The following is a 26,445-nucleotide window of genomic DNA, read 5'->3' as shown; positions in this document are numbered from 1 at the left end:
TAGAAACACCTGGATGGCAGTGTGTTTAAGGCATTAGACTCATGATCGATATTAAAATGTCCTTGTTGGTTCGAAACCTACATCTGTTAGAATGTTTGATTTGGATGTAATCAAGTTTCATTTACATATTGTCTGGATCAAAGCCAAAAGATCTGACTGTGTGCTCCTTATTCCATTTTGACTGGGCACTCGATTTCATGTTCTTTACACCAGGATGGCCGAGAGGTTAAGGCGTTGGACTTAAGATCCAATGGACATATGTCCTCTTGGGTTCAAACCCCACTCCTGCTAGTAGTTTATCTTTGATTTGGATGTTATCAATTGTTTTCTATCAAAGCTGAAAGAATTGACTTTGTTCCCATTATTCCGCCTTGACTAAGCAAGTGTTTAGCCTTTATAAACACAAAAGATGGCTGAGTGGTTAAGGTGTTAGAGTCATTATCAACTTAAGTATCATTCTTCTTGCTTCGAAACCCCGTTCTTGTATTAAGTTTGATTTGGATGTCAACAAGTCTCGTTTAGATATTGTCTGGCTCAAAGCCAAAAGAACTGACTGTGTGCTCCTCATTCCAATTTCACTGGGCTCTTGATGATACTTTACTTACACCAGGATGGCTGAGTGGTTTAGACTGTTGGAATAAAAATCTGACGAACAGTATGTTTTTGTGGGTACCAACCCTATTCCTGGAAAAAGCTTACTTAGGATGTAATCAACCCTCATTTCACTCATTTACATTTAGCGTGGATCAAATCTGAAAGAAATGACTATGACAAGTTCTTCCATTTTTGACTCAGCTCTTGTTAATCATTTAGAAACACCTGGATGGCAGTGTGTTTAAGGCATTAGACTCATGATCGATATTAAAATGTCCTTGTTGGTTCGAAACCTACATCTGTTAGAATGATTGATTTGGATGTAATCAAGTTTCATTTACATATTGTCTGGATCAAAGCCAAAAGATCTGACTGTGTGCTCCTTATTCCATTTTGACTGGGCACTCGATTTCATGTTCTTTACACCAGGATGGCTGAGAGGTTAAGGCGTTGGACTTAAGATCCAATGGACATATGTCCTCGTTGGTTCGAACCCCACTCCTGGTAGAAGATTATCTTTGATTTGGATGTTATCAATTGTTTGGATCAAAGCTGAAAGAATTGACTTTGTTCCCCTTATTCCGCCTGGACTAAGCAAGTGTTTATCCTTTATAAACACAAAAGATGGCTGAGTGGTTAAGGTGTTAGAGTCATTATCAACTTAATTATTATTCTTCTTGCTTCGAAACCCCGTTCTTGTATTAAGTTTGATTTGGATGTCAACAAGTCTCGTTTAGATATTGTCTGTCTCAACTCCAAAAGAACTGACTGTGTGCTCCTCACTCCAATTTCACTGGGCTCTTGATGATACTTTACTTACACCAGGATGGCTGAGTGGTTTAGTCTGCTGGAATAAAAATCTGACGAACAGTATGTTTTTGTGGGTACCAACCCCATTCCTGGAAAAAGCTTACTTAGGATGTAATCAACCCTCATTTCACTTATTTACATTTAGCGTGGATCAAATCTGAAAGAAATGACTATGACAAGTTCTTCCATCTTTGACTCAGCTCTTGTTAATCTTTTAGAAACACCTGGATGGCACTGTGTTTAAGGCGTTAGACTCATGATCGATATTAAAATGTCCTTGTTTGTTCGAAATCTACATCTGTTAGAATGTTTGATTTGGATGTAATCAAGTTTCATTTACATATTGTCTGGATCAAAGCCAAAAGAGCTGACTATGTGCTCCTTATTCCATTTTGACTGGGCACTCGATTTCATGTTCTTTACACCAGGATGGCCGAGAGGTTAAACTTAAGATCCAATGGACATATGTCCTCGTGGGTTCGAACCCCACTCCTGTTCGAAGATTATCTTTGATTTGGATGTTATCAATTGTTTGGATCAAAGCTGAAAGAATTGACTTTGTTCCCCTTATTCCGCCTGGACTAAGCAAGTGTTTATCCTTTATAAACACAAAAGATGGTTGAGTGGTTAAGGTGTTAGAGTCATTATCAACTTAATTATTATTCTTCTTGCTTCGAAACCCCGTTCTTGTATTAAGTTTGATTTGGATGTCAACAAGTCTCGTTTAGATATTGTCTGGCTCAAAGCCAAAAGAACTGACTGTGTGCTCCTCACTCCAATTTCACTGGGCTCTTGATGATACTTTACTTACACCAGGATGGCTGAGTTGTTTAGACTGTTGGAATAAAAATCTGACGAACAGTATGTTTTTGTGGGTACCAACCCTATTCCTGGAAAAAGCTTACTTAGGATGTAATCAACCCTCATTTCACTCATTTACATTTAGCGTGGATCAAATCTGAAAGAAATGACTATGACAAGTTCTTCCATCTTTTGACTCAGCTCTTGTTAATCATTTAGAAACACCTGGATGGCAGTGTGTTTAAGGCATTAGACTCATGATCGATATTAAAATGTCCTTGTTGGTTCGAAACCTACATCTGTTAGAATGTTTGATTTGGATGTAATCAAGTTTCATTTACATATTGTCTGGATCAAAGCCAAAAGATCTGACTGTGTGCTCCTTATTCCATTTTGACTGGGCACTCGATTTCATGTTCTTTACACCAGGATGGCCGAGACGTTAAGGCGTTGGACTTAAGATCAAATGGACATATGTCCTCGTGGGTTCGAACCCCACTCCTGGTAGTAGTTTATCTTTGATTTGGATGTTATCAATTGTTTTCTATCAAAGGTGAAAGAATTGACTTTGTTCCCCTTATTCCGCCTTGACTAAGCAAGTGTTGATCCTTTATAAACACAAAAGATGGCTGAGTGGTTATTAAGGTGTTAGAGTCATTATCAACTTAAGTATCATTCTTCTTGCTTCGAAACCCCGTTCTTGTATTAAGTTTGATTTGGATGTCAACAAGTCTCGTTTAGATATTGTCTGGCTCAAAGCCAAAAGAACTGACTGTGTGCTCCTCATTCCAATTTCACTGGGCTCTTGATGATACTTTACTTACACCAGGATGGCTTTGTGGTTTAGACTGCTGGAATAAAAATCTGACGAACAGTATGTTTTTGTGGGTACCAACCCCATTCCTGGAAAAAGCTTCCTTAGGATGTAATCAACCCTCATTTCACTCATTTACATTTAGCGTGGATCAAATCTGAAAGAAATGACTATGACAAGTTCTTCCATCTTTGACTCAGCTCTTGTTAATCTTTTAGAAACACCTGGATGGCACTGTGTTTAAGGCGTTAGACTCATGATCGATATTAAAATGTCCTTGTTGGTTCGAAATCTACATCTGTTAGAATGTTTGATTTGGATGTAATCAAGTTTCATTTACATATTGTCTGGATCAAAGCCAAAAGAACTGACTGTGTGCTCCTCATTCCAATTTCACTGGGCTCTTGATGATAGTTTACTTACACCAGGATGGCCGAGAGGTTAAGGCGTTGGACTTAAGATCCAATGGACATATGTCCTCGTGGGTTCGAACCCCACTCCTGGTAGTAGTTTATCTTTGATTTGGATGTTATCAATTGTTTTCTATCAAAGCTGAAAGAATTGACTTTGTTTCCCTTATTCCGCCTTGACTAAGCAAGTGTTGATCCTTTATAAACACAAAAGATGGCTGAGTGGTTATTAAGGTGTTAGAGTTATTATCAACTTAAGTATCATTCTTCTTGCTTCCAAACCCCGTTCTTGTATTAAGTTTGATTTGGATGTCAACAAGTCTCGTTTAGATATTGTCTGGCTCAACTCCAAAAGAACTGACTGTGTGCTCCTCACTCCAATTTCACTGGGCTCTTGATGATGCTTTACTTACACCAGGATGGCTGAGTGGTTTAGACTGTTGGAATAAAAATCTGACGAACAGTATGTTTTTGTGGGTACCAACCCTTTTCCTGGAAAAAGCTTACTTAGGATGTAATCAACCCTCATTTCACTCATTTACATTTAGCGTGGATCAAATCTGAAAGAAATGACTATGACAAGTTCTTCCATTTTTGACTCAGCTCTTGTTAATCATTTAGAAACACCTGGATGGCAGTGTGTTTAAGGCATTAGACTCATGATCGATATTAAAATGTCCTTGTTGTTTCGAAACCTACATCTGTTAGAATGTTTGATTTGGATGTAATCAAGTTTCATTTACATATTGTCTGGATCAAAGCCAAAAGATCTGACTGTGTGCTCCTTATTCCATTTTGACTGGGCACTCGATTTCATGTTCTTTACACCAGGATGGCCGAGAGGTTAAGGCGTTGGACTTAAGATCCAATGGACATATGTCCTCTTGGGTTCAAACCCCACTCCTGCTAGTAGTTTATCTTTGATTTGGATGTTATCAATTGTTTTCTATCAAAGCTGAAAGAATTGACTTTGTTCCCATTATTCCGCCTTGACTAAGCAAGTGTTTAGCCTTTATAAACACAAAAGATGGCTGAGTGGTTAAGGTGTTAGAGTCATTATCAACTTAATTATTATTCTTCTTGCTTCGAAACCCCGTTCTTGTATTAAGTTTGATTTGGATGTCAACAAGTCTCGTTTAGATATTGTCTGGCTCAACTCCAAAAGAACTGACTGTGTGCTCCTCACTCCAATTTCACTGGGCTCTTGATGATACTTTACTTACACCAGGATGGCTGAGTGGTTTAGTCTGCTGGAATAAAAATCTGACAAACAGTATATTTTTGTGGGTACCAACCCCATTCCTGGAAAAAGCTTACTTAGGATGTAATCAACCCTCATTTCACTCATTTACATTTAGCGTGGATCAAATCTGAAAGAAATGACTATGACAAGTTCTTCCATCTTTGACTCAGCTCTTGTTAATCTTTTAGAAACACCTGGATGGCACTGTGTTTAAGGCGTTAGACTCATGATCGATATTAAAATGTCCTTGTTGGTTCGAAATCTACATCTGTTAGAATGTTTGATTTGGATGTAATCAAGTTTCATTTACATATTGTCTGGATCAAAGCCAAAAGAGCTGACTATGTGCTCCTTATTCCATTTTGACTGGGCACTCGATTTCATGTTCGTTACACCAGGATGGCCGAGAGGTTAAGGCGTTGGACTTAAGAGCCAATGGACATATTTCCTCGTGGTTTCGAACCCCACTCCTGGTAGTAGTTTATCTTTGATTTGGATGTTATCAATTGTTTTCTATCAAAGCTGAAAGAATTGACTTTGTTCCCCTTATTCCGCCTTGACTAAGCAAGTGTTGATCCTTTATAAACACAAAAGATGGCTGAGTGGTTATTAAGGTGTTAGAGTCATTATCAACTTAAGTATCATTCTTCTTGCTTCGAAACCCCGTTCTTGTATTAAGTTTGATTTGGATGTCAACAAGTCTCGTTTAGATATTGTCTGGCTCAACGCCAAAAGAACTGACTGTGTGCTCCTCATTCCAATTTCACTGGGCTCTTGATGATACTTTACTTACACCAGGATGGCTGAGTTGTTTAGACTGTTGGAATAAAAATCTGACGAACAGTATGTTTTTGTGGGTACCAACCCTATTCCTGGAAAAAGCTTACTTAGGATGTAATCAACCCTCATTTCACTCATTTACATTTAGCGTGGATCAAATCTGAAAGAAATGACTATGACAAGTTCTTCCATTTTTGACTCAGCTCTTGTTAATCATTTAGAAACACCTGGATGGCAGTGTGTTTAAGGCATTAGACTCATGATCGATATTAAAATGTCCTTGTTGGTTCGAAACCTACATCTGTTAGAATGATTGATTAGGATGTAATCAAGTTTCATTTACATATTGTCTGGATCAAAGCCAAAAGATCTGACTGTGTGCTCCTTATTCCATTTTGACTGGGCACTCGATTTCATGTTCTTTACACCAGGATGGCTGAGAGGTTAAGGCGTTGGACTTAAGATCTAATGGACATATGTCCTCGTTGGTTCGAACCCCACTCCTGGTAGAAGATTATCTTTGATTTGGATGTTATCAATTGTTTGGATCAAAGCTGAAAGAATTGACTTTGTTCCCCTTATTCCGCCTGGACTAAGCAAGTGTTTATCCTTTATAAACACAAAAGATGGCTGAGTGGTTAAGGTGTTAGAGTCATTATCAACTTAATTATTATTCTTCTTGCTTCGAAACCCCGTTCTTGTATTAAGTTTGATTTGGATGTCAACAAGTCTCGTTTAGATATTGTCTGGCTCAACTCCAAAAGAACTGACTGTGTGCTCCTCACTCCAATTTCACTGGGCTCTTGATGATACTTTACTTACACCAGGATGGCTGAGTGGTTTAGTCTGCTGGAATAAAAATCTGACGAACAGTATATTTTTGTGGGTACCAACCCCATTCCTGGAAAAAGCTTACTTAGGATGTAATCAACCCTCATTTCACTCATTTACATTTAGCGTGGATCAAATCTGAAAGAAATGACTATGACAAGTTCTTCCATCTTTGACTCAGCTCTTGTTAATCTTTTAGAAACACCTGGATGGCACTGTGTTTAAGGCGTTAGACTCATGATCGATATTAAAATGTCCTTGTTGGTTCGAAATCTACATCTGTTAGAATGTTTGATTTGGATGTAATCAAGTTTCATTTACATATTGTCTGGATCAAAGCCAAAAGAGCTGACTATGTGCTCCTTATTCCATTTTGACTGGGCACTCGATTTCATGTTCTTTACACCAGGATGGCCGAGAGGTTAAGGCGTTGGACTTAAGATCCAATGGACATATGTCCTCGTGGGTTCGAACCCCACTCCTGGTAGAAGATTATCTTTGATTTGGATGTTATCAATTGTTTGGATCAAAGCTGAAAGAATTGACTTTGTTCCCCTTATTCCGCCTGGACTAAGCAAGTGTTTATCCTTTATAAACACAAAAGATGGTTGAGTGGTTAAGGTGTTAGAGTCATTATCAACTTAATTATTATTCTTCTTGCTTCGAAACCCCGTTCTTGTATTAAGTTTGATTTGGATGTCAACAAGTCTCGTTTAGATATTGTCTGGCTCAAAGCCAAAAGAACTGACTGTGTGCTCCTCACTCCAATTTCACTGGGCTCTTGATGATACTTTACTTACACCAGGATGGCTGAGTTGTTTAGACTGTTGGAATAAAAATCTGACGAACAGTATGTTTTTGTGGGTACCAACCCTATTCCTGGAAAAAGCTTACTTAGGATGTAATCAACCCTCATTTCACTCATTTACATTTAGCGTGGATCAAATCTGAAAGAAATGACTATGACAAGTTCTTCCATCTTTTGACTCAGCTCTTGTTAATCATTTAGAAACACCTGGATGGCAGTGTGTTTAAGGCATTAGACTCATGATCGATATTAAAATGTCCTTGTTGGTTCGAAACCTACATCTGTTAGAATGTTTGATTTGGATGTAATCAAGTTTCATTTACATATTGTCTGGATCAAAGCCAAAAGATCTGACTGTGTGCTCCTTATTCCATTTTGACTGGGCACTCGATTTCATGTTCTTTACACCAGGATGGCCGAGACGTTAAGGCGTTGGACTTAAGATCAAATGGACATATGTCCTCGTGGGTTCGAACCCCACTCCTGGTAGTAGTTTATCTTTGATTTGGATGTTATCAATTGTTTTCTATCAAAGGTGAAAGAATTGACTTTGTTCCCCTTATTCCGCCTTGACTAAGCAAGTGTTGATCCTTTATAAACACAAAAGATGGCTGAGTGGTTATTAAGGTGTTAGAGTCATTATCAACTTAAGTATCATTCTTCTTGCTTCGAAACCCCGTTCTTGTATTAAGTTTGATTTGGATGTCAACAAGTCTCGTTTAGATATTGTCTGGCTCAAAGCCAAAAGAACTGACTGTGTGCTCCTCATTCCAATTTCACTGGGCTCTTGATGATACTTTACTTACACCAGGATGGCTTTGTGGTTTAGACTGCTGGAATAAAAATCTGACGAACAGTATGTTTTTGTGGGTACCAACCCCATTCCTGGAAAAAGCTTCCTTAGGATGTAATCAACCCTCATTTCACTCATTTACATTTAGCGTGGATCAAATCTGAAAGAAATGACTATGACAAGTTCTTCCATCTTTGACTCAGCTCTTGTTAATCTTTTAGAAACACCTGGATGGCACTGTGTTTAAGGCGTTAGACTCATGATCGATATTAAAATGTCCTTGTTGGTTCGAAATCTACATCTGTTAGAATGTTTGATTTGGATGTAATCAAGTTTCATTTACATATTGTCTGGATCAAAGCCAAAAGAACTGACTGTGTGCTCCTCATTCCAATTTCACTGGGCTCTTGATGATAGTTTACTTACACCAGGATGGCCGAGAGGTTAAGGCGTTGGACTTAAGATCCAATGGACATATGTCCTCGTGGGTTCGAACCCCACTCCTGGTAGTAGTTTATCTTTGATTTGGATGTTATCAATTGTTTTCTATCAAAGCTGAAAGAATTGACTTTGTTTCCCTTATTCCGCCTTGACTAAGCAAGTGTTGATCCTTTATAAACACAAAAGATGGCTGAGTGGTTATTAAGGTGTTAGAGTTATTATCAACTTAAGTATCATTCTTCTTGCTTCCAAACCCCGTTCTTGTATTAAGTTTGATTTGGATGTCAACAAGTCTCGTTTAGATATTGTCTGGCTCAACTCCAAAAGAACTGACTGTGTGCTCCTCACTCCAATTTCACTGGGCTCTTGATGATACTTTACTTACACCAGGATGGCTGAGTGGTTTAGACTGTTGGAATAAAAATCTGACGAACAGTATGTTTTTGTGGGTACCAACCCTTTTCCTGGAAAAAGCTTACTTAGGATGTAATCAACCCTCATTTCACTCATTTACATTTAGCGTGGATCAAATCTGAAAGAAATGACTATGACAAGTTCTTCCATTTTTGACTCAGCTCTTGTTAATCATTTAGAAACACCTGGATGGCAGTGTGTTTAAGGCATTAGACTCATGATCGATATTAAAATGTCCTTGTTGGTTCGAAACCTACATCTGTTAGAATGTTTGATTTGGATGTAATCAAGTTTCATTTACATATTGTCTGGATCAAAGCCAAAAGATCTGACTGTGTGCTCCTTATTCCATTTTGACTGGGCACTCGATTTCATGTTCTTTACACCAGGATGGCCGAGAGGTTAAGGCGTTGGACTTAAGATCCAATGGACATATGTCCTCTTGGGTTCAAACCCCACTCCTGCTAGTAGTTTATCTTTGATTTGGATGTTATCAATTGTTTTCTATCAAAGCTGAAAGAATTGACTTTGTTCCCATTATTCCGCCTTGACTAAGCAAGTGTTTAGCCTTTATAAACACAAAAGATGGCTGAGTGGTTAAGGTGTTAGAGTCATTATCAACTTAAGTATCATTCTTCTTGCTTCGAAACCCCGTTCTTGTATTAAGTTTGATTTGGATGTCAACAAGTCTCGTTTAGATATTGTCTGGCTCAAAGCCAAAAGAACTGACTGTGTGCTCCTCATTCCAATTTCACTGGGCTCTTGATGATACTTTACTTACACCAGGATGGCTGAGTGGTTTAGACTGTTGGAATAAAAATCTGACGAACAGTATGTTTTTGTGGGTACCAACCCTATTCCTGGAAAAAGCTTACTTAGGATGTAATCAACCCTCATTTCACTCATTTACATTTAGCGTGGATCAAATCTGAAAGAAATGACTATGACAAGTTCTTCCATTTTTGACTCAGCTCTTGTTAATCATTTAGAAACACCTGGATGGCAGTGTGTTTAAGGCATTAGACTCATGATCGATATTAAAATGTCCTTGTTGGTTCGAAACCTACATCTGTTAGAATGATTGATTTGGATGTAATCAAGTTTCATTTACATTTTGTCTGGATCAAAGCCAAAAGATCTGACTGTGTGCTCCTTATTCCATTTTGACTGGGCACTCGATTTCATGTTCTTTACACCAGGATGGCTGATAGGTTAAGGCGTTGGACTTAAGATCCAATGGACATATGTCCTCGTTGGTTCGAACCCCACTCCTGGTAGAAGATTATCTTTGATTTGGATGTTATCAATTGTTTGGATCAAAGCTGAAAGAATTGACTTTGTTCCCCTTATTCCGCCTGGACTAAGCAAGTGTTTATCCTTTATAAACACAAAAGATGGCTGAGTGGTTAAGGTGTTAGAGTCATTATCAACTTAATTATTATTCTTCTTGCTTCGAAACCCCGTTCTTGTATTAAGTTTGATTTGGATGTCAACAAGTCTCGTTTAGATATTGTCTGTCTCAACTCCAAAAGAACTGACTGTGTGCTCCTCACTCCAATTTCACTGGGCTCTTGATGATACTTTACTTACACCAGGATGGCTGAGTGGTTTAGTCTGCTGGAATAAAAATCTGACGAACAGTATGTTTTTGTGGGTACCAACCCCATTCCTGGAAAAAGCTTACTTAGGATGTAATCAACCCTCATTTCACTTATTTACATTTAGCGTGGATCAAATCTGAAAGAAATGACTATGACAAGTTCTTCCATCTTTGACTCAGCTCTTGTTAATCTTTTAGAAACACCTGGATGGCACTGTGTTTAAGGCGTTAGACTCATGATCGATATTAAAATGTCCTTGTTTGTTCGAAATCTACATCTGTTAGAATGTTTGATTTGGATGTAATCAAGTTTCATTTACATATTGTCTGGATCAAAGCCAAAAGAGCTGACTATGTGCTCCTTATTCCATTTTGACTGGGCACTCGATTTCATGTTCTTTACACCAGGATGGCCGAGAGGTTAAACTTAAGATCCAATGGACATATGTCCTCGTGGGTTCGAACCCCACTCCTGTTCGAAGATTATCTTTGATTTGGATGTTATCAATTGTTTGGATCAAAGCTGAAAGAATTGACTTTGTTCCCCTTATTCCGCCTGGACTAAGCAAGTGTTTATCCTTTATAAACACAAAAGATGGTTGAGTGGTTAAGGTGTTAGAGTCATTATCAACTTAATTATTATTCTTCTTGCTTCGAAACCCCGTTCTTGTATTAAGTTTGATTTGGATGTCAACAAGTCTCGTTTAGATATTGTCTGGCTCAAAGCCAAAAGAACTGACTGTGTGCTCCTCACTCCAATTTCACTGGGCTCTTGATGATACTTTACTTACACCAGGATGGCTGAGTTGTTTAGACTGTTGGAATAAAAATCTGACGAACAGTATGTTTTTGTGGGTACCAACCCTATTCCTGGAAAAAGCTTACTTAGGATGTAATCAACCCTCATTTCACTCATTTACATTTAGCGTGGATCAAATCTGAAAGAAATTACTATGACAAGTTCTTCCATCTTTTGACTCAGCTCTTGTTAATCATTTAGAAACACCTGGATGGCAGTGTGTTTAAGGCATTAGACTCATGATCGATATTAAAATGTCCTTGTTGGTTCGAAACCTACATCTGTTAGAATGTTTGATTTGGATGTAATCAAGTTTCATTTACATATTGTCTGGATCAAAGCCAAAAGATCTGACTGTGTGCTCCTTATTCCATTTTGACTGGGCACTCGATTTCATGTTCTTTACACCAGGATGGCCGAGACGTTAAGGCGTTGGACTTAAGATCAAATGGACATATGTCCTCGTGGGTTCGAACCCCACTCCTGGTAGTAGTTTATCTTTGATTTGGATGTTATCAATTGTTTTCTATCAAAGGTGAAAGAATTGACTTTGTTCCCCTTATTCCGCCTTGACTAAGCAAGTGTTGATCCTTTATAAACACAAAAGATGGCTGAGTGGTTATTAAGGTGTTAGAGTCATTATCAACTTAAGTATCATTCTTCTTGCTTCGAAACCCCGTTCTTGTATTAAGTTTGATTTGGATGTCAACAAGTCTCGTTTAGATATTGTCTGGCTCAAAGCCAAAAGAACTGACTGTGTGCTCCTCATTCCAATTTCACTGGGCTCTTGATGATACTTTACTTACACCAGGATGGCTTTGTGGTTTAGACTGCTGGAATAAAAATCTGACGAACAGTATGTTTTTGTGGGTACCAACCCCATTCCTGGAAAAAGCTTCCTTAGGATGTAATCAACCCTCATTTCACTCATTTACATTTAGCGTGGATCAAATCTGAAAGAAATGACTATGACAAGTTCTTCCATCTTTGACTCAGCTCTTGTTAATCTTTTAGAAACACCTGGATGGCACTGTGTTTAAGGCGTTAGACTCATGATCGATATTAAAATGTCCTTGTTGGTTCGAAATCTACATCTGTTAGAATGTTTGATTTGGATGTAATCAAGTTTCATTTACATATTGTCTGGATCAAAGCCAAAAGAACTGACTGTGTGCTCCTCATTCCAATTTCACTGGGCTCTTGATGATAGTTTACTTACACCAGGATGGCCGAGAGGTTAAGGCGTTGGACTTAAGATCCAATGGACATATGTCCTCGTGGGTTCGAACCCCACTCCTGGTAGTAGTTTATCTTTGATTTGGATGTTATCAATTGTTTTCTATCAAAGCTGAAAGAATTGACTTTGTTTCCCTTATTCCGCCTTGACTAAGCAAGTGTTGATCCTTTATAAACACAAAAGATGGCTGAGTGGTTATTAAGGTGTTAGAGTTATTATCAACTTAAGTATCATTCTTCTTGCTTCCAAACCCCGTTCTTGTATTAAGTTTGATTTGGATGTCAACAAGTCTCGTTTAGATATTGTCTGGCTCAACTCCAAAAGAACTGACTGTGTGCTCCTCACTCCAATTTCACTGGGCTCTTGATGATGCTTTACTTACACCAGGATGGCTGAGTGGTTTAGACTGTTGGAATAAAAATCTGACGAACAGTATGTTTTTGTGGGTACCAACCCTTTTCCTGGAAAAAGCTTACTTAGGATGTAATCAACCCTCATTTCACTCATTTACATTTAGCGTGGATCAAATCTGAAAGAAATGACTATGACAAGTTCTTCCATTTTTGACTCAGCTCTTGTTAATCATTTAGAAACACCTGGATGGCAGTGTGTTTAAGGCATTAGACTCATGATCGATATTAAAATGTCCTTGTTGTTTCGAAACCTACATCTGTTAGAATGTTTGATTTGGATGTAATCAAGTTTCATTTACATATTGTCTGGATCAAAGCCAAAAGATCTGACTGTGTGCTCCTTATTCCATTTTGACTGGGCACTCGATTTCATGTTCTTTACACCAGGATGGCCGAGAGGTTAAGGCGTTGGACTTAAGATCCAATGGACATATGTCCTCTTGGGTTCAAACCCCACTCCTGCTAGTAGTTTATCTTTGATTTGGATGTTATCAATTGTTTTCTATCAAAGCTGAAAGAATTGACTTTGTTCCCATTATTCTGCCTTGACTAAGCAAGTGTTTAGCCTTTATAAACACAAAAGATGGCTGAGTGGTTAAGGTGTTAGAGTCATTATCAACTTAATTATTATTCTTCTTGCTTCGAAACCCCGTTCTTGTATTAAGTTTGATTTGGATGTCAACAAGTCTCGTTTAGATATTGTCTGGCTCAACTCCAAAAGAACTGACTGTGTGCTCCTCACTCCAATTTCACTGGGCTCTTGATGATACTTTACTTACACCAGGATGGCTGAGTGGTTTAGTCTGCTGGAATAAAAATCTGACAAACAGTATATTTTTGTGGGTACCAACCCCATTCCTGGAAAAAGCTTACTTAGGATGTAATCAACCCTCATTTCACTCATTTACATTTAGCGTGGATCAAATCTGAAAGAAATGACTATGACAAGTTCTTCCATCTTTGACTCAGCTCTTGTTAATCTTTTAGAAACACCTGGATGGCACTGTGTTTAAGGCGTTAGACTCATGATCGATATTAAAATGTCCTTGTTGGTTCGAAATCTACATCTGTTAGAATGTTTGATTTGGATGTAATCAAGTTTCATTTACATATTGTCTGGATCAAAGCCAAAAGAGCTGACTATGTGCTCCTTATTCCATTTTGACTGGGCACTCGATTTCATGTTCGTTACACCAGGATGGCCGAGAGGTTAAGGCGTTGGACTTAAGAGCCAATGGACATATTTCCTCGTGGTTTCGAACCCCACTCCTGGTAGTAGTTTATCTTTGATTTGGATGTTATCAATTGTTTTCTATCAAAGCTGAAAGAATTGACTTTGTTCCCCTTATTCCGCCTTGACTAAGCAAGTGTTGATCCTTTATAAACACAAAAGATGGCTGAGTGGTTATTAAGGTGTTAGAGTCATTATCAACTTAAGTATCATTCTTCTTGCTTCGAAACCCCGTTCTTGGATTAAGTTTGATTTGGATGTCAACAAGTCTCGTTTAGATATTGTCTGGCTCAACGCCAAAAGAACTGACTGTGTGCTCCTCATTCCAATTTCACTGGGCTCTTGATGATACTTTACTTACACCAGGATGGCTGAGTTGTTTAGACTGTTGGAATAAAAATCTGACGAACAGTATGTTTTTGTGGGTACCAACCCTATTCCTGGAAAAAGCTTACTTAGGATGTAATCAACCCTCATTTCACTCATTTACATTTAGCGTGGATCAAATCTGAAAGAAATGACTATGACAAGTTCTTCCATTTTTGACTCAGCTCTTGTTAATCATTTAGAAACACCTGGATGGCAGTGTGTTTAAGGCATTAGACTCATGATCGATATTAAAATGTCCTTGTTGGTTCGAAACCTACATCTGTTAGAATGATTGATTAGGATGTAATCAAGTTTCATTTACATATTGTCTGGATCAAAGCCAAAAGATCTGACTGTGTGCTCCTTATTCCATTTTGACTGGGCACTCGATTTCATGTTATTTACACCAGGATGGCTGAGAGGTTAAGGCGTTGGACTTAAGATCTAATGGACATATGTCCTCGTTGGTTCGAACCCCACTCCTGGTAGAAGATTATCTTTGATTTGGATGTTATCAATTGTTTGGATCAAAGCTGAAAGAATTGACTTTGTTCCCCTTATTCCGCCTGGACTAAGCAAGTGTTTATCCTTTATAAACACAAAAGATGGCTGAGTGGTTAAGGTGTTAGAGTCATTATCAACTTAATTATTATTCTTCTTGCTTCGAAACCCCGTTCTTGTATTAAGTTTGATTTGGATGTCAACAAGTCTCGTTTAGATATTGTCTGGCTCAACTCCAAAAGAACTGACTGTGTGCTCCTCACTCCAATTTCACTGGGCTCTTGATGATACTTTACTTACACCAGGATGGCTGAGTGGTTTAGTCTGCTGGAATAAAAATCTGACGAACAGTATATTTTTGTGGGTACCAACCCCATTCCTGGAAAAAGCTTACTTAGGATGTAATCAACCCTCATTTCACTCATTTACATTTAGCGTGGATCAAATCTGAAAGAAATGACTATGACAAGTTCTTCCATCTTTGACTCAGCTCTTGTTAATCTTTTAGAAACACCTGGATGGCACTGTGTTTAAGGCGTTAGACTCATGATCGATATTAAAATGTCCTTGTTGGTTCGAAATCTACATCTGTTAGAATGTTTGATTTGGATGTAATCAAGTTTCATTTACATACTGTCTGGATCAAAGCCAAAAGAGCTGACTATGTGCTCCTTATTCCATTTTGACTGGGTACTCGATTTCATGTTCTTTACACCAGGATGGCCGAGAGGTTAAGGCGTTGGACTTAAGATCCAATGGACATATGTCCTCGTGGGTTCGAACCCCACTCCTGGTAGTAGTTTATCTTTGATTTGGATGTTATCAATTGTTTTCTATCAAAGGTGAAAGAATTGACTTTGTTCCCTTTATTCCGCCTTGACTAAGCAAGTGTTGATCCTTTATAAACACAAAAGATGGCTGAGTGGTTATTAAGGTGTTAGAGTCATTATCAACTTAAGTATCATTCTTCTTGCTTCGAAACCCCGTTCTTGTATTAAGTTTGATTTGGATGTCAACAAGTCTCGTTTAGATATTGTCTGGCTCAACGCCAAAAGAACTGACTGTGTGCTCCTCACTCCAATTTCACTGGGCTCTTGATGATACTTTACTTACACCAGGATGGCTGAGTTGTTTAGACTGTTGGAATAAAAATCTGACGAACAGTATGTTTTTGTGGGTACCAACCCTATTCCTGGAAAAAGCTTACTTAGGATGTAATCAACCCTCATTTCACTCATTTACATTTAGCGTGGATCAAATCTGAAAGAAATGACTATGACAAGTTCTTCCATTTTTGACTCAGCTCTTGTTAATCATTTAGAAACACCTGGATGGCAGTGTGTTTAAGGCATTAGACTCATGATCGATATTAAAATGTCCTTGTTGGTTCGAAACCTACATCTGTTAGAATGATTGATTTGGATGTAATCAAGTTTCATTTACATATTGTCTGGATCAAAGCCAAAAGATCTGACTGTGTGCTCCTTATTCCATTTTGACTGGGCACTCGATTTCATGTTCTTTACACCAGGATGGCAGAGAGGTTAAGGCGTTGGACTTAAGATCCAATGGACATATGTCCTCGTGGGTTCGAACCCCACTCCTGGTAGAAGATTATCTTTGATTTGGATGTTATCAATTGTTTGGATCAAAGCTGAAAGAATTGACTTTGTTCCCCTTATTCCGCCTTGACTAAGGAAGTGTTTATCCTTTATAAACACAAAAGATGGTTGAGTGGTTAAGGTGTTAGAGTCATTATCAACTTAATTATTATTCTTCTTGCTTCGAAACCCCGTTCTTGTATTAAGTTTGATTTGGATGTCAACAAGTCTTGTTTAGATATTGTCTGGCTCAAAGCCAAAAGAACTGACTGTGTGCTCCTCATTCCAATTTCACTGGGCTCTTGATGATACTTTACTTACACCAGGATGGCTGAGTGGTTTAGACTGCTGGAATAAAAATCTGACGAACAGTATGTTTTTGTGGGTACCAACCCCATTCCTGGAAAAAGCTTACTTAGGATGTAATCAACCCTCATTTCACTCATTTACATTTAGCGTGGATCAAATCTGAAAGAAATGACTATGACAAGTTCTTCCATCTTTGACTCAGCTCTTGTTAATCTTTTAGAAACACCTGGATGCCACTGTGTTTAAGGCGTTAGACTCATGATCGAAATTAAAATGTCCTTGTTTGTTCGAAACCTACATCTGGTAGAATGTTTGATTTGGATGTAATCAAGTTTCATTTACATATTGTCTGGATCAAAGCCAAAAGATCTGACTGTGTGCTCCTTATTCCATTTTGACTGGGCACTCGATTTCATGTTCTTTACACCAGGATGGCCGAGAGGTTAAGGTGTTGGACTTAAGATCCAATGGACATATGTCCTCGTGGTTTCGAACCCCACTCCTGGTAGAAGATTATCTTTGATTTGGATGTTATCAATCGCTTGGATCAAAGCTGAAAGAATTGACTTTGTTCCCCTTATTCCGCCTGGACTAAGCAAATGTTTATCCTTTATAAACACAAAAGATGGTTGAGTGGTTAAGGTGTTAGAGTCATTATCAACTTAATTATTATTCTTCTTGCTTCGAAACCCCGTTCTTGTATTAAGTTTGATTTGGATGTCAACAAGTCTTGTTTAGATATTGTCTGGCTCAAAGCCAAAAGAACTGACTGTGTGCTCCTCATTCCAATTTCACTGGGCTCTTGATGATACTTTACTTACACCAGGATGGCTGAGTGGTTTAGACTGCTGGAATAAAAATCTGACGAACAGTATGTTTTTGTGGGTACCAACCCCATTCCTGGAAAAAGCTTACTTAGGATGTAATCAACCCTCATTTCACTCATTTACATTTAGCGTGGATCAAATCTGAAAGAAATGACTATGACAAGTTCTTCCATCTTTGACTCAGCTCTTGTTAATCTTTTAGAAACACCTGGATGCCACTGTGTTTAAGGCGTTAGACTCATGATCGAAATTAAAATGTCCTTGTTTGTTCGAAACCTACATCTGGTAGAATGTTTGATTTGGATGTAATCAAGTTTCATTTACATATTGTCTGGATCAAAGCCAAAAGATCTGACTGTGTGCTCCTTATTCCATTTTGACTGGGCACTCGATTTCATGTTCTTTACACCAGGATGGCCGAGAGGTTAAGGCGTTGGACTTAAGATCCAATGGACATATGTCCTCGTGGGTTCGAACCCCACTCCTGGTAGAAGATTATCTTTGATTTGGATGTTATCAATTGTTTGGATCAAAGCTGAAAGAATTGACTTTGTTCCCCTTATTCCGCCTGGACTAAGCAAGTGTTTATCCTTTATAAACACAAAAGATGGTTGAGTGGTTAAGGTGTTAGAGTCATTATCAACTTAAGTATCATTCTTCTTGCTTCGAAACCCCGTTCTTGTATTAAGTTTGATTTGGATGTCAACAAGTCTCGTTTAGATATTGTCTGGCTCAAAGCCAAAAGAACTGACTGTGTGCTCCTCATTCCAATTTCACTGGGCTCTTGATGATACTTTACTTACACCAGGATGGCTGAGTGGTTTAGACTGCTGGAATAAAAATCTGACGAACAGTATGTTTTTGTGGGTACCAACCCTATTCCTGGAAAAAGCTTACTTAGGATGTAATCAACCCTCATTTCACTCATTTACATTTAGCGTGGATCAAATCTGAAAGAAATTACTATGACAAGTTCTTCCATTTTTGACTCAGCTCTTGTTAATCATTTAGAAACACCTGGATGGCAGTGTGTTTAAGGCATTAGACTCATGATCGATATTAAAATGTCCTTGTTTGTTCGAAACCTACATCTGTTAGAATGATTGATTTGGATGTAATCAAGTTTCATTTACATATTGTCTGGATCAAAGCCAAAAGATCTGACTGTGTGCTCCTTATTCCATTTTGACTGGGCACTCGATTTCATGTTTTTTACACCAGGATGGCCGAGAGGTTAAGGTGTTGGACTTAAGATCCAATGGACATATGTCCTCGTGGGTTCGAACCCCACTCCTGGTAGAAGATTATCTTTGATTTGGATGTTATCAATTGCTTGGATCAAAGCTGAAAGAATTGACTTTGTTCCCCTTATTCCGCCTGGACTAAGCAAATGTTTATCCTTTATAAACACAAAAGATGGTTGAGTGGTTAAGGTGTTAGAGTCATTATCAACTTAATTATTATTCTTCTTGCTTCGAAACCCCGTTCTTCTATTAAGTTTGATTTGGATGTCAACAAGTCTTGTTTAGATATTGTCTGGCTCAAAGCCAAAAGAACTGACTGTGTGCTCCTCATTCCAATTTCACTGGGCTCTTGATGATACTTTACTTACACCAGGATGGCTGAGTGGTTTAGACTGCTGGAATAAAAATCTGACGAACAGTATGTTTTTGTGGGTACCAACCCCATTCCTGGAAAAAGCTTACTTAGGATGTAATCAACCCTCATTTCACTCATTTACATTTAGCGTGGATCAAATCTGAAAGAAATGACTATGACAAGTTCTTCCATCTTTGACTCAGCTCTTGTTAATCTTTTAGAAACACCTGGATGCCACTGTGTTTAAGGCGTTAGACTCATGATCGAAATTAAAATGTCCTTGTTTGTTCGAAACCTACATCTGGTAGAATGTTTGATTTGGATGTAATCAAGTTTTATTTACATATTGTCTGGATCAAAGCCAAAAGATCTGACTGTGTGCTCCTTATTCCATTTTGACTGGGCACTCGATTTCATGTTCTTTACACCAGGATGGCCGAGAGGTTAAGGTGTTGGACTTAAGATCCAATGGACATATGTCCTCGTGGGTTCGAACCCCACTCCTGGTAGAAGATTATCTTTGATTTGGATGTTATCAATTGCTTGGATCAAAGCTGAAAGAATTGACTTTGTTCCCCTTATTCCGCCTGGACTAAGCAAATGTTTATCCTTTATAAACACAAAAGATGGTTGAGTGGTTAAGGTGTTAGAGTCATTATCAACTTAATTATTATTCTTCTTGCTTCGAAACCCCGTTCTTGTATTAAGTTTGATTTGGATGTCAACAAGTCTTGTTTAGATATTGTCTGGCTCAAAGCCAAAAGAACTGACTGTGTGCTCCTCATTCCAATTTCACTGGGCTCTTGATGATACTTTACTTACACCAGGATGGCTGAGTGGTTTAGACTGCTGGAATAAAAATCTGACGAACAGTATGTTTTTGTGGGTACCAACCCCATTCCTGGAAAAAGCTTACTTAGGATGTAATCAACCCTCATTTCACTCATTTACATTTAGCGTGGATCAAATCTGAAAGAAATGACTATGACAAGTTCTTCCATCTTTGACTCAGCTCTTGTTAATCTTTTAGAAACACCTGGATGCCACTGTGTTTAAGGCGTTAGACTCATGATCGAAATTAAAATGTCCTTGTTTGTTCGAAACCTACATCTGGTAGAATGTTTGATTTGGATGTAATCAAGTTTCATTTACATATTGTCTGGATCAAAGCCAAAAGATCTGACTGTGTGCTCCTTATTCCATTTTGACTGGGCACTCGATTTCATGTTCTTTACACCAGGATGGCCGAGAGGTTAAGGCGTTGGACTTAAGATCCAATGGACATATGTCCTCGTGGGTTCGAACCCCACTCCTGGTAGAAGATTATCTTTGATTTGGATGTTATCAATTGTTTGGATCAAAGCTGAAAGAATTGACTTTGTTCCCCTTATTCCGCCTGGACTAAGCAAGTGTTTATCCTTTATAAACACAAAAGATGGTTGAGTGGTTAAGGTGTTAGAGTCATTATCAACTTAAGTATCATTCTTCTTGCTTCGAAACCCCGTTCTTGTATTAAGTTTGATTTGGATGTCAACAAGTCTCGTTTAGATATTGTCTGGCTCAAAGCCAAAAGAACTGACTGTGTGCTCCTCACTCCAATTTCACTGGGCTCTTGATGATACTTTACTTACACCAGGATGGCTGAGTGGTTTAGACTGCTGGAATAAAAATCTGACGAACAGTATGTTTTTGTGGGTACCAACCCCATTCCTGGAAAAAGCTTACTTAGGATGTAATCAACCCTCATTTCACTCATTTACATTTAGCGTGGATCAAATCTGAAAGAAATGACTATGACAAGTTCTTCCATTTTTGACTCAGCTCTTGTTAATCATTTAGAAACACCTGGATGGCAGTGTGTTTAAGGCATTAGACTCATGATCGATATTAAAATGTCCTTGTTGGTTCGAAACCTACATCTGTTAGAATGATTGATTTGGATGTAATCAAGTTTCATTTACATATTGTCTGGATCAAAGCCAAAAGATCTGACTGTGTGCTCCTTATTCCATTTTGACTGGGCACTCGATTTCATGTTCTTTACACCAGGATGGCCGAGAGGTTAAGGTGTTGGACTTAAGATCCAATGGACATATGTCCTCGTGGGTTCGAACCCCACTCCTGGTAGAAGATTGTCTTTGATTTGGATGTTATCAATTGCTTGGATCAAAGCTGAAAGAATTGACTTTGTTCCCCTTATTCCGCCTGGACTAAGCAAATGTTTATCCTTTATAAACACAAAAGATGGTTGAGTGGTTAAGGTGTTAGAGTCATTATCAACTTAATTATTATTCTTCTTGCTTCGAAACCCCGTTCTTCTATTAAGTTTGATTTGGATGTCAACAAGTCTTGTTTAGATATTGTCTGGCTCAAAGCCAAAAGAACTGACTGTGTGCTCCTCATTCCAATTTCACTGGGCTCTTGATGATACTTTACTTACACCAGGATGGCTGAGTGGTTTAGACTGCTGGAATAAAAATCTGACGAACAGTATGTTTTTGTGGGTACCAACCCCATTCCTGGAAAAAGCTTACTTAGGATGTAATCAACCCTCATTTCACTCATTTACATTTAGCGTGGATCAAATCTGAAAGAAATGACTATGACAAGTTCTTCCATCTTTGACTCAGCTCTTGTTAATCTTTTAGAAACACCTGGATGCCACTGTGTTTAAGGCGTTAGACTCATGATCGAAATTAAAATGTCCTTGTTTGTTCGAAACCTACATCTGGTAGAATGTTTGATTTGGATGTAATCAAGTTTCATTTACATATTGTCTGGATCAAAGCCAAAAGATCTGACTGTGTGCTCCTTATTCCATTTTGACTGGGCACTCGATTTCATGTTCTTTACACCAGGATGGCCGAGAGGTTAAGGCGTTGGACTTAAGATCCAATGGACATATGTCCTCGTGGGTTCGAACCCCACTCCTGGTACAAGTTTATCTTTGATTTGGATGTTATCAATTGTTTGGATCAAAGCTGAAAGAATTGACTTTGTTCCCCTTATTCCGCCTTGACTAAGCAAGTGTTAATCCTTTATAAACACAAAAGATGGCTGAGTGGTTATTAAGGTGTTAGAGTCATTATCAACTTAAGTATCATTCTTCTTGCTTCGAAACCCCGTTCTTGTATTAAGTTTGATTTGGATGTCAACAAGTCTCGTTTAGATATTGTCTGGCTCAAAGCCAAAAGAACTGACGGTGTGCTCCTCATTCCAATTTCACTGGGCTCTTGATGATACTTTACTTACACCAGGATGGCTGAGTGGTTTAGACTGCTGGAATAAAAATCTGACGAACAGTATGTTTTTGTGGGTACCAACCCTATTCCTGGAAAAAGCTTACTTAGGATGTAATCAACCCTCATTTCACTCATTTACATTTAGCGTGGATCAAATCTGAAAGAAATGACTATGACAAGTTCTTCCATTTTTGACTCAGCTCTTGTTAATCATTTAGAAACACCTGGATGGCAGTGTGTTTAAGGCATTAGACTCATGATCGATATTAAAATGTCCTTGTTTGTTCGAAACCTACATCTGTTAGAATGATTGATTTGGATGTAATCAAGTTTCATTTACATATTGTCTGGATCAAAGCCAAAAGATCTGACTGTGTGCTCCTTATTCCATTTTGACTGGGCACTCGATTTCATGTTCTTTACACCAGGATGGCCGAGAGGTTAAGGTGTTGGACTTAAGATCCAATGGACATATGTCCTCGTGGGTTCGAACCCCACTCCTGGTAGAAGATTATCTTTGATTTGGATGTTATCAATTGCTTGGATCAAAGCTGAAAGAATTGACTTTGTTCCCCTTATTCCGCCTGGACTAAGCAAATGTTTATCCTTTATAAACACAAAAGATGGTTGAGTGGTTAAGGTGTTAGAGTCATTATCAACTTAATTATTATTCTTCTTGCTTCGAAACCCCGTTCTTCTATTAAGTTTGATTTGGATGTCAACAAGTCTTGTTTAGATATTGTCTGGCTCAAAGCCAAAAGAACTGACTGTGTGCTCCTCATTCCAATTTCACTGGGCTCTTGATGATACTTTACTTACACCAGGATGGCTGAGTGGTTTAGACTGCTGGAATAAAAATCTGACGAACAGTATGTTTTTGTGGGTACCAACCCCATTCCTGGAAAAAGCTTACTTAGGATGTAATCAACCCTCATTTCACTCATTTACATTTAGCGTGGATCAAATCTGAAAGAAATGACTATGACAAGTTCTTCCATCTTTGACTCAGCTCTTGTTAATCTTTTAGAAACACCTGGATGCCACTGTGTTTAAGGCGTTAGACTCATGATCGAAATTAAAATGTCCTTGTTTGTTCGAAACCTACATCTGGTAGAATGTTTGATTTGGATGTAATCAAGTTTCATTTACATATTGTCTGGATCAAAGCCAAAAGATCTGACTGTGTGCTCCTTATTCCATTTTGACTGGGCACTCGATTTCATGCTCTTTACACCAGGATGGCCGAGAGGTTAAGGTGTTGGACTTAAGATCCAATGGACATATGTCCTCGTGGGTTCGAACCCCACTCCTGGTAGAAGATTATCTTTGATTTGGATGTTATCAATTGCTTGGATCAAAGCTGAAAGAATTGACTTTGTTCCCCTTATTCCGCCTGGACTAAGCAAATGTTTATCCTTTATAAACACAAAAGATGGTTGAGTGGTTAAGGTGTTAGAGTCATTATCAACTTAATTATTATTCTTCTTGCTTCGAAACCCCGTTCTTGTATTAAGTTTGATTTGGATGTCAACAAGTCTTGTTTAGATATTGTCTGGCTCGAAGCCAAAAGAACTGACTGTGTGCTCCTCATTCCAATTTCACTGGGCTCTTGATGATACTTTACTTACACCAGGATGGCTGAGTGGTTTAGACTGCTGGAATAAAAATCTGACGAACAGTATGTTTTTGTGGGTACCAACCCCATTCCTGGAAAAAGCTTACTTAGGATGTAATCAACCCTCATTTCACTCATTTACATTTAGCGTGGATCAAATCTGAAAGAAATGACTATGACAAGTTCTTCCATCTTTGACTCAGCTCTTGTTAATCTTTTAGAAACACCTGGATGCCACTGTGTTTAAGGCGTTAGACTCATGATCGAAATTAAAATGTCCTTGTTTGTTCGAAACCTACATCTGGTAGAATGTTTGATTTGGATGTAATCAAGTTTCATTTACATATTGTCTGGATCAAAGCCAAAAGATCTGACTGTGTGCTCCTTATTCCATTTCGACTGGGCACTCGATTTCATGTTCTTTACACCAGGATGGCCGAGAGGTTAAGGCGTTGGACTTAAGATCCAATGGACATATGTCCTCGTGGGTTCGAACCCCACTCCTGGTAGAAGTTTATCTTTGATTTGGATGTTATCAATTGTTTGGATCAAAGCTGAAAGAATTGACTTTGTTCCCCTTATTCCGCCTTGACTAAGCAAGTGTTAATCCTTTATAAACACAAAAGATGGCTGAGTGGTTATTAAGGTGTTAGAGTCATTATCAACTTAAGTATCATTCTTCTTGCTTCGAAACCCCGTTCTTGTATTAAGTTTGATTTGGATGTCAACAAGTCTCGTTTAGATATTGTCTGGCTCAAAGCCAAAAGAACTGACTGTGTGCTCCTCATTCCAATTTCACTGGGCTCTTGATGATACTTTACTTACACCAGGATGGCTGAGTGGTTTAGACTGCTGGAATAAAAATCTGACGAACAGTATGTTTTTGTGGGTACCAACCCTATTCCTGGAAAAAGCTTACTTAGGATGTAATCAACCCTCATTTCACTCATTTACATTTAGCGTGGATCAAATCTGAAAGAAATGACTATGACAAGTTCTTCCATTTTTGACTCAGCTCTTGTTAATCATTTAGAAACACCTGGATGGCAGTGTGTTTAAGGCATTAGACTCATGATCGATATTAAAATGTCCTTGTTGGTTCGAAACCTACATCTGTTAGAATGATTGATTTGGATGTAATCAAGTTTCATTTACATATTGTCTGGATCAAAGCCAAAAGATCTGACTGTGTGCTCCTTATTCCATTTTGACTGGGCACTCGATTTCATGTTCTTAACACCAGGATGGCCGAGATCCAATGGACATATGTCCTCGTGGGTTCGAACCCCACTCCTGGTAGAAGATAATCTTTGATTTGGATGTTTTCAATTGCTTGGATCAAAGCTGAAAGAATTGACTTTGTTCCCCTTATTCCGCCTGGACTAAGCAAGTGTTTATCCTTTATAAACACAAAAGATGGTTGAGTGGTTAAGGTGTTAGAGTCATTATCAACTTACTTATTATTCTTCTTGCTTCGAAACCCCGTTCTTGTATTAAGTTTGATTTGGATGTCAACAAGTCTTGTTTAGATATTGTCTGGCTCAAAGCCAAAAGAACTGACTGTGTGCTCCTCATTCCAATTTCACTGGGCTCTTGATGATACTTTACTTACACCAGGATGGCTGAGTGGTTTAGACTGCTGGAATAAAAATCTGACGAACAGTATGTTTTTGTGGGTACCAACCCCATTCCTGGAAAAAGCTTACTTAGGATGTAATCAACCCTCATTTCACTCATTTACATTTAGCGTGGATCAAATCTGAAAGAAATGACTATGACAAGTTCTTCCATCTTTGACTCAGCTCTTGTTAATCTTTTAGAAACACCTGGATGCCACTGTGTTTAAGGCGTTAGACTCATGATCGAAATTAAAATGTCCTTGTTTGTTCGAAACCTACATCTGGTAGAATGTTTGATTTGGATGTAATCAAGTTTCATTTACATATTGTCTGGATCAAAGCCAAAAGATCTGACTGTGTGCTCCTTATTCCATTTCGACTGGGCACTCGATTTCATGTTCTTTACACCAGGATGGCCGAGAGGTTAAGGCGTTGGACTTAAGATCCAATGGACATATGTCCTCGTGGGTTCGAACCCCACTCCTGGTAGAAGTTTATCTTTGATTTGGATGTTATCAATTGTTTGGATCAAAGCTGAAAGAATTGACTTTGTTCCCCTTATTCCGCCTTGACTAAGCAAGTGTTAATCCTTTATAAACACAAAAGATGGCTGAGTGGTTATTAAGGTGTTAGAGTCATTATCAACTTAAGTATCACTCTTCTTGCTTCGAAACCCCGTTCTTGTATTAAGTTTGATTTGGATGTCAACAAGTCTCGTTTAGATATTGTCTGGCTCAAAGCCAA

The 26,445-nt window shown here is 38.4% G+C and overlaps 28 non-coding genes across 28 annotated transcripts; all 28 read left to right on the top strand.

Moving 5' to 3' along the window:
• The first annotated feature begins 208 nt into the window (after window positions 1-208).
• Window positions 209-291, top strand: trnal-uaa (transfer RNA leucine (anticodon UAA)). The gene has a single exon. It is a non-coding gene; the product is annotated as a tRNA-Leu (tRNA).
• A 727-nt stretch (window positions 292-1,018) lies between these two features.
• Window positions 1,019-1,101, top strand: trnal-uaa (transfer RNA leucine (anticodon UAA)). The gene has a single exon. It is a non-coding gene; the product is annotated as a tRNA-Leu (tRNA).
• A 1,528-nt stretch (window positions 1,102-2,629) lies between these two features.
• On the top strand, window positions 2,630-2,712 carry trnal-uaa (transfer RNA leucine (anticodon UAA)). The gene has a single exon. It is a non-coding gene; the product is annotated as a tRNA-Leu (tRNA).
• Window positions 2,713-3,442: 730 nt separating this feature from the next.
• On the top strand, window positions 3,443-3,525 carry trnal-uaa (transfer RNA leucine (anticodon UAA)). Its single transcript has one exon. It is a non-coding gene; the product is annotated as a tRNA-Leu (tRNA).
• Window positions 3,526-4,255: 730 nt separating this feature from the next.
• Window positions 4,256-4,338, top strand: trnal-uaa (transfer RNA leucine (anticodon UAA)). Its single transcript has one exon. It is a non-coding gene; the product is annotated as a tRNA-Leu (tRNA).
• A 1,540-nt stretch (window positions 4,339-5,878) lies between these two features.
• Window positions 5,879-5,961, top strand: trnal-uaa (transfer RNA leucine (anticodon UAA)). The gene has a single exon. It is a non-coding gene; the product is annotated as a tRNA-Leu (tRNA).
• Window positions 5,962-6,687: 726 nt separating this feature from the next.
• On the top strand, window positions 6,688-6,770 carry trnal-uaa (transfer RNA leucine (anticodon UAA)). The gene has a single exon. It is a non-coding gene; the product is annotated as a tRNA-Leu (tRNA).
• Window positions 6,771-7,497: 727 nt separating this feature from the next.
• Window positions 7,498-7,580, top strand: trnal-uaa (transfer RNA leucine (anticodon UAA)). The gene has a single exon. It is a non-coding gene; the product is annotated as a tRNA-Leu (tRNA).
• Window positions 7,581-8,310: 730 nt separating this feature from the next.
• On the top strand, window positions 8,311-8,393 carry trnal-uaa (transfer RNA leucine (anticodon UAA)). The gene has a single exon. It is a non-coding gene; the product is annotated as a tRNA-Leu (tRNA).
• A 730-nt stretch (window positions 8,394-9,123) lies between these two features.
• On the top strand, window positions 9,124-9,206 carry trnal-uaa (transfer RNA leucine (anticodon UAA)). The gene has a single exon. It is a non-coding gene; the product is annotated as a tRNA-Leu (tRNA).
• A 727-nt stretch (window positions 9,207-9,933) lies between these two features.
• Window positions 9,934-10,016, top strand: trnal-uaa (transfer RNA leucine (anticodon UAA)). The gene has a single exon. It is a non-coding gene; the product is annotated as a tRNA-Leu (tRNA).
• A 1,528-nt stretch (window positions 10,017-11,544) lies between these two features.
• On the top strand, window positions 11,545-11,627 carry trnal-uaa (transfer RNA leucine (anticodon UAA)). The gene has a single exon. It is a non-coding gene; the product is annotated as a tRNA-Leu (tRNA).
• A 730-nt stretch (window positions 11,628-12,357) lies between these two features.
• Window positions 12,358-12,440, top strand: trnal-uaa (transfer RNA leucine (anticodon UAA)). Its single transcript has one exon. It is a non-coding gene; the product is annotated as a tRNA-Leu (tRNA).
• A 730-nt stretch (window positions 12,441-13,170) lies between these two features.
• Window positions 13,171-13,253, top strand: trnal-uaa (transfer RNA leucine (anticodon UAA)). Its single transcript has one exon. It is a non-coding gene; the product is annotated as a tRNA-Leu (tRNA).
• A 1,540-nt stretch (window positions 13,254-14,793) lies between these two features.
• Window positions 14,794-14,876, top strand: trnal-uaa (transfer RNA leucine (anticodon UAA)). Its single transcript has one exon. It is a non-coding gene; the product is annotated as a tRNA-Leu (tRNA).
• Window positions 14,877-15,602: 726 nt separating this feature from the next.
• On the top strand, window positions 15,603-15,685 carry trnal-uaa (transfer RNA leucine (anticodon UAA)). Its single transcript has one exon. It is a non-coding gene; the product is annotated as a tRNA-Leu (tRNA).
• Window positions 15,686-16,415: 730 nt separating this feature from the next.
• Window positions 16,416-16,498, top strand: trnal-uaa (transfer RNA leucine (anticodon UAA)). The gene has a single exon. It is a non-coding gene; the product is annotated as a tRNA-Leu (tRNA).
• A 726-nt stretch (window positions 16,499-17,224) lies between these two features.
• On the top strand, window positions 17,225-17,307 carry trnal-uaa (transfer RNA leucine (anticodon UAA)). The gene has a single exon. It is a non-coding gene; the product is annotated as a tRNA-Leu (tRNA).
• Window positions 17,308-18,033: 726 nt separating this feature from the next.
• Window positions 18,034-18,116, top strand: trnal-uaa (transfer RNA leucine (anticodon UAA)). The gene has a single exon. It is a non-coding gene; the product is annotated as a tRNA-Leu (tRNA).
• Window positions 18,117-18,842: 726 nt separating this feature from the next.
• On the top strand, window positions 18,843-18,925 carry trnal-uaa (transfer RNA leucine (anticodon UAA)). The gene has a single exon. It is a non-coding gene; the product is annotated as a tRNA-Leu (tRNA).
• A 726-nt stretch (window positions 18,926-19,651) lies between these two features.
• trnal-uaa (transfer RNA leucine (anticodon UAA)) lies at window positions 19,652-19,734 on the top strand. Its single transcript has one exon. It is a non-coding gene; the product is annotated as a tRNA-Leu (tRNA).
• A 726-nt stretch (window positions 19,735-20,460) lies between these two features.
• Window positions 20,461-20,543, top strand: trnal-uaa (transfer RNA leucine (anticodon UAA)). The gene has a single exon. It is a non-coding gene; the product is annotated as a tRNA-Leu (tRNA).
• A 726-nt stretch (window positions 20,544-21,269) lies between these two features.
• Window positions 21,270-21,352, top strand: trnal-uaa (transfer RNA leucine (anticodon UAA)). Its single transcript has one exon. It is a non-coding gene; the product is annotated as a tRNA-Leu (tRNA).
• Window positions 21,353-22,078: 726 nt separating this feature from the next.
• Window positions 22,079-22,161, top strand: trnal-uaa (transfer RNA leucine (anticodon UAA)). The gene has a single exon. It is a non-coding gene; the product is annotated as a tRNA-Leu (tRNA).
• Window positions 22,162-22,890: 729 nt separating this feature from the next.
• trnal-uaa (transfer RNA leucine (anticodon UAA)) lies at window positions 22,891-22,973 on the top strand. Its single transcript has one exon. It is a non-coding gene; the product is annotated as a tRNA-Leu (tRNA).
• Window positions 22,974-23,699: 726 nt separating this feature from the next.
• trnal-uaa (transfer RNA leucine (anticodon UAA)) lies at window positions 23,700-23,782 on the top strand. Its single transcript has one exon. It is a non-coding gene; the product is annotated as a tRNA-Leu (tRNA).
• Window positions 23,783-24,508: 726 nt separating this feature from the next.
• On the top strand, window positions 24,509-24,591 carry trnal-uaa (transfer RNA leucine (anticodon UAA)). The gene has a single exon. It is a non-coding gene; the product is annotated as a tRNA-Leu (tRNA).
• Window positions 24,592-26,107: 1,516 nt separating this feature from the next.
• Window positions 26,108-26,190, top strand: trnal-uaa (transfer RNA leucine (anticodon UAA)). The gene has a single exon. It is a non-coding gene; the product is annotated as a tRNA-Leu (tRNA).
• The last annotated feature ends 255 nt before the right edge of the window (window positions 26,191-26,445 follow it).

Source organism: Salvelinus fontinalis, chromosome 22, assembly GCF_029448725.1.
Source record: "Salvelinus fontinalis isolate EN_2023a chromosome 22, ASM2944872v1, whole genome shotgun sequence".
NCBI classification, from domain to species: Eukaryota; Metazoa; Chordata; class Actinopteri; order Salmoniformes; family Salmonidae; genus Salvelinus; species Salvelinus fontinalis.
The sequence above is the reverse complement of the archived record's forward strand: the minus strand, read 5'-3'. Positions and strand labels throughout refer to the sequence as shown.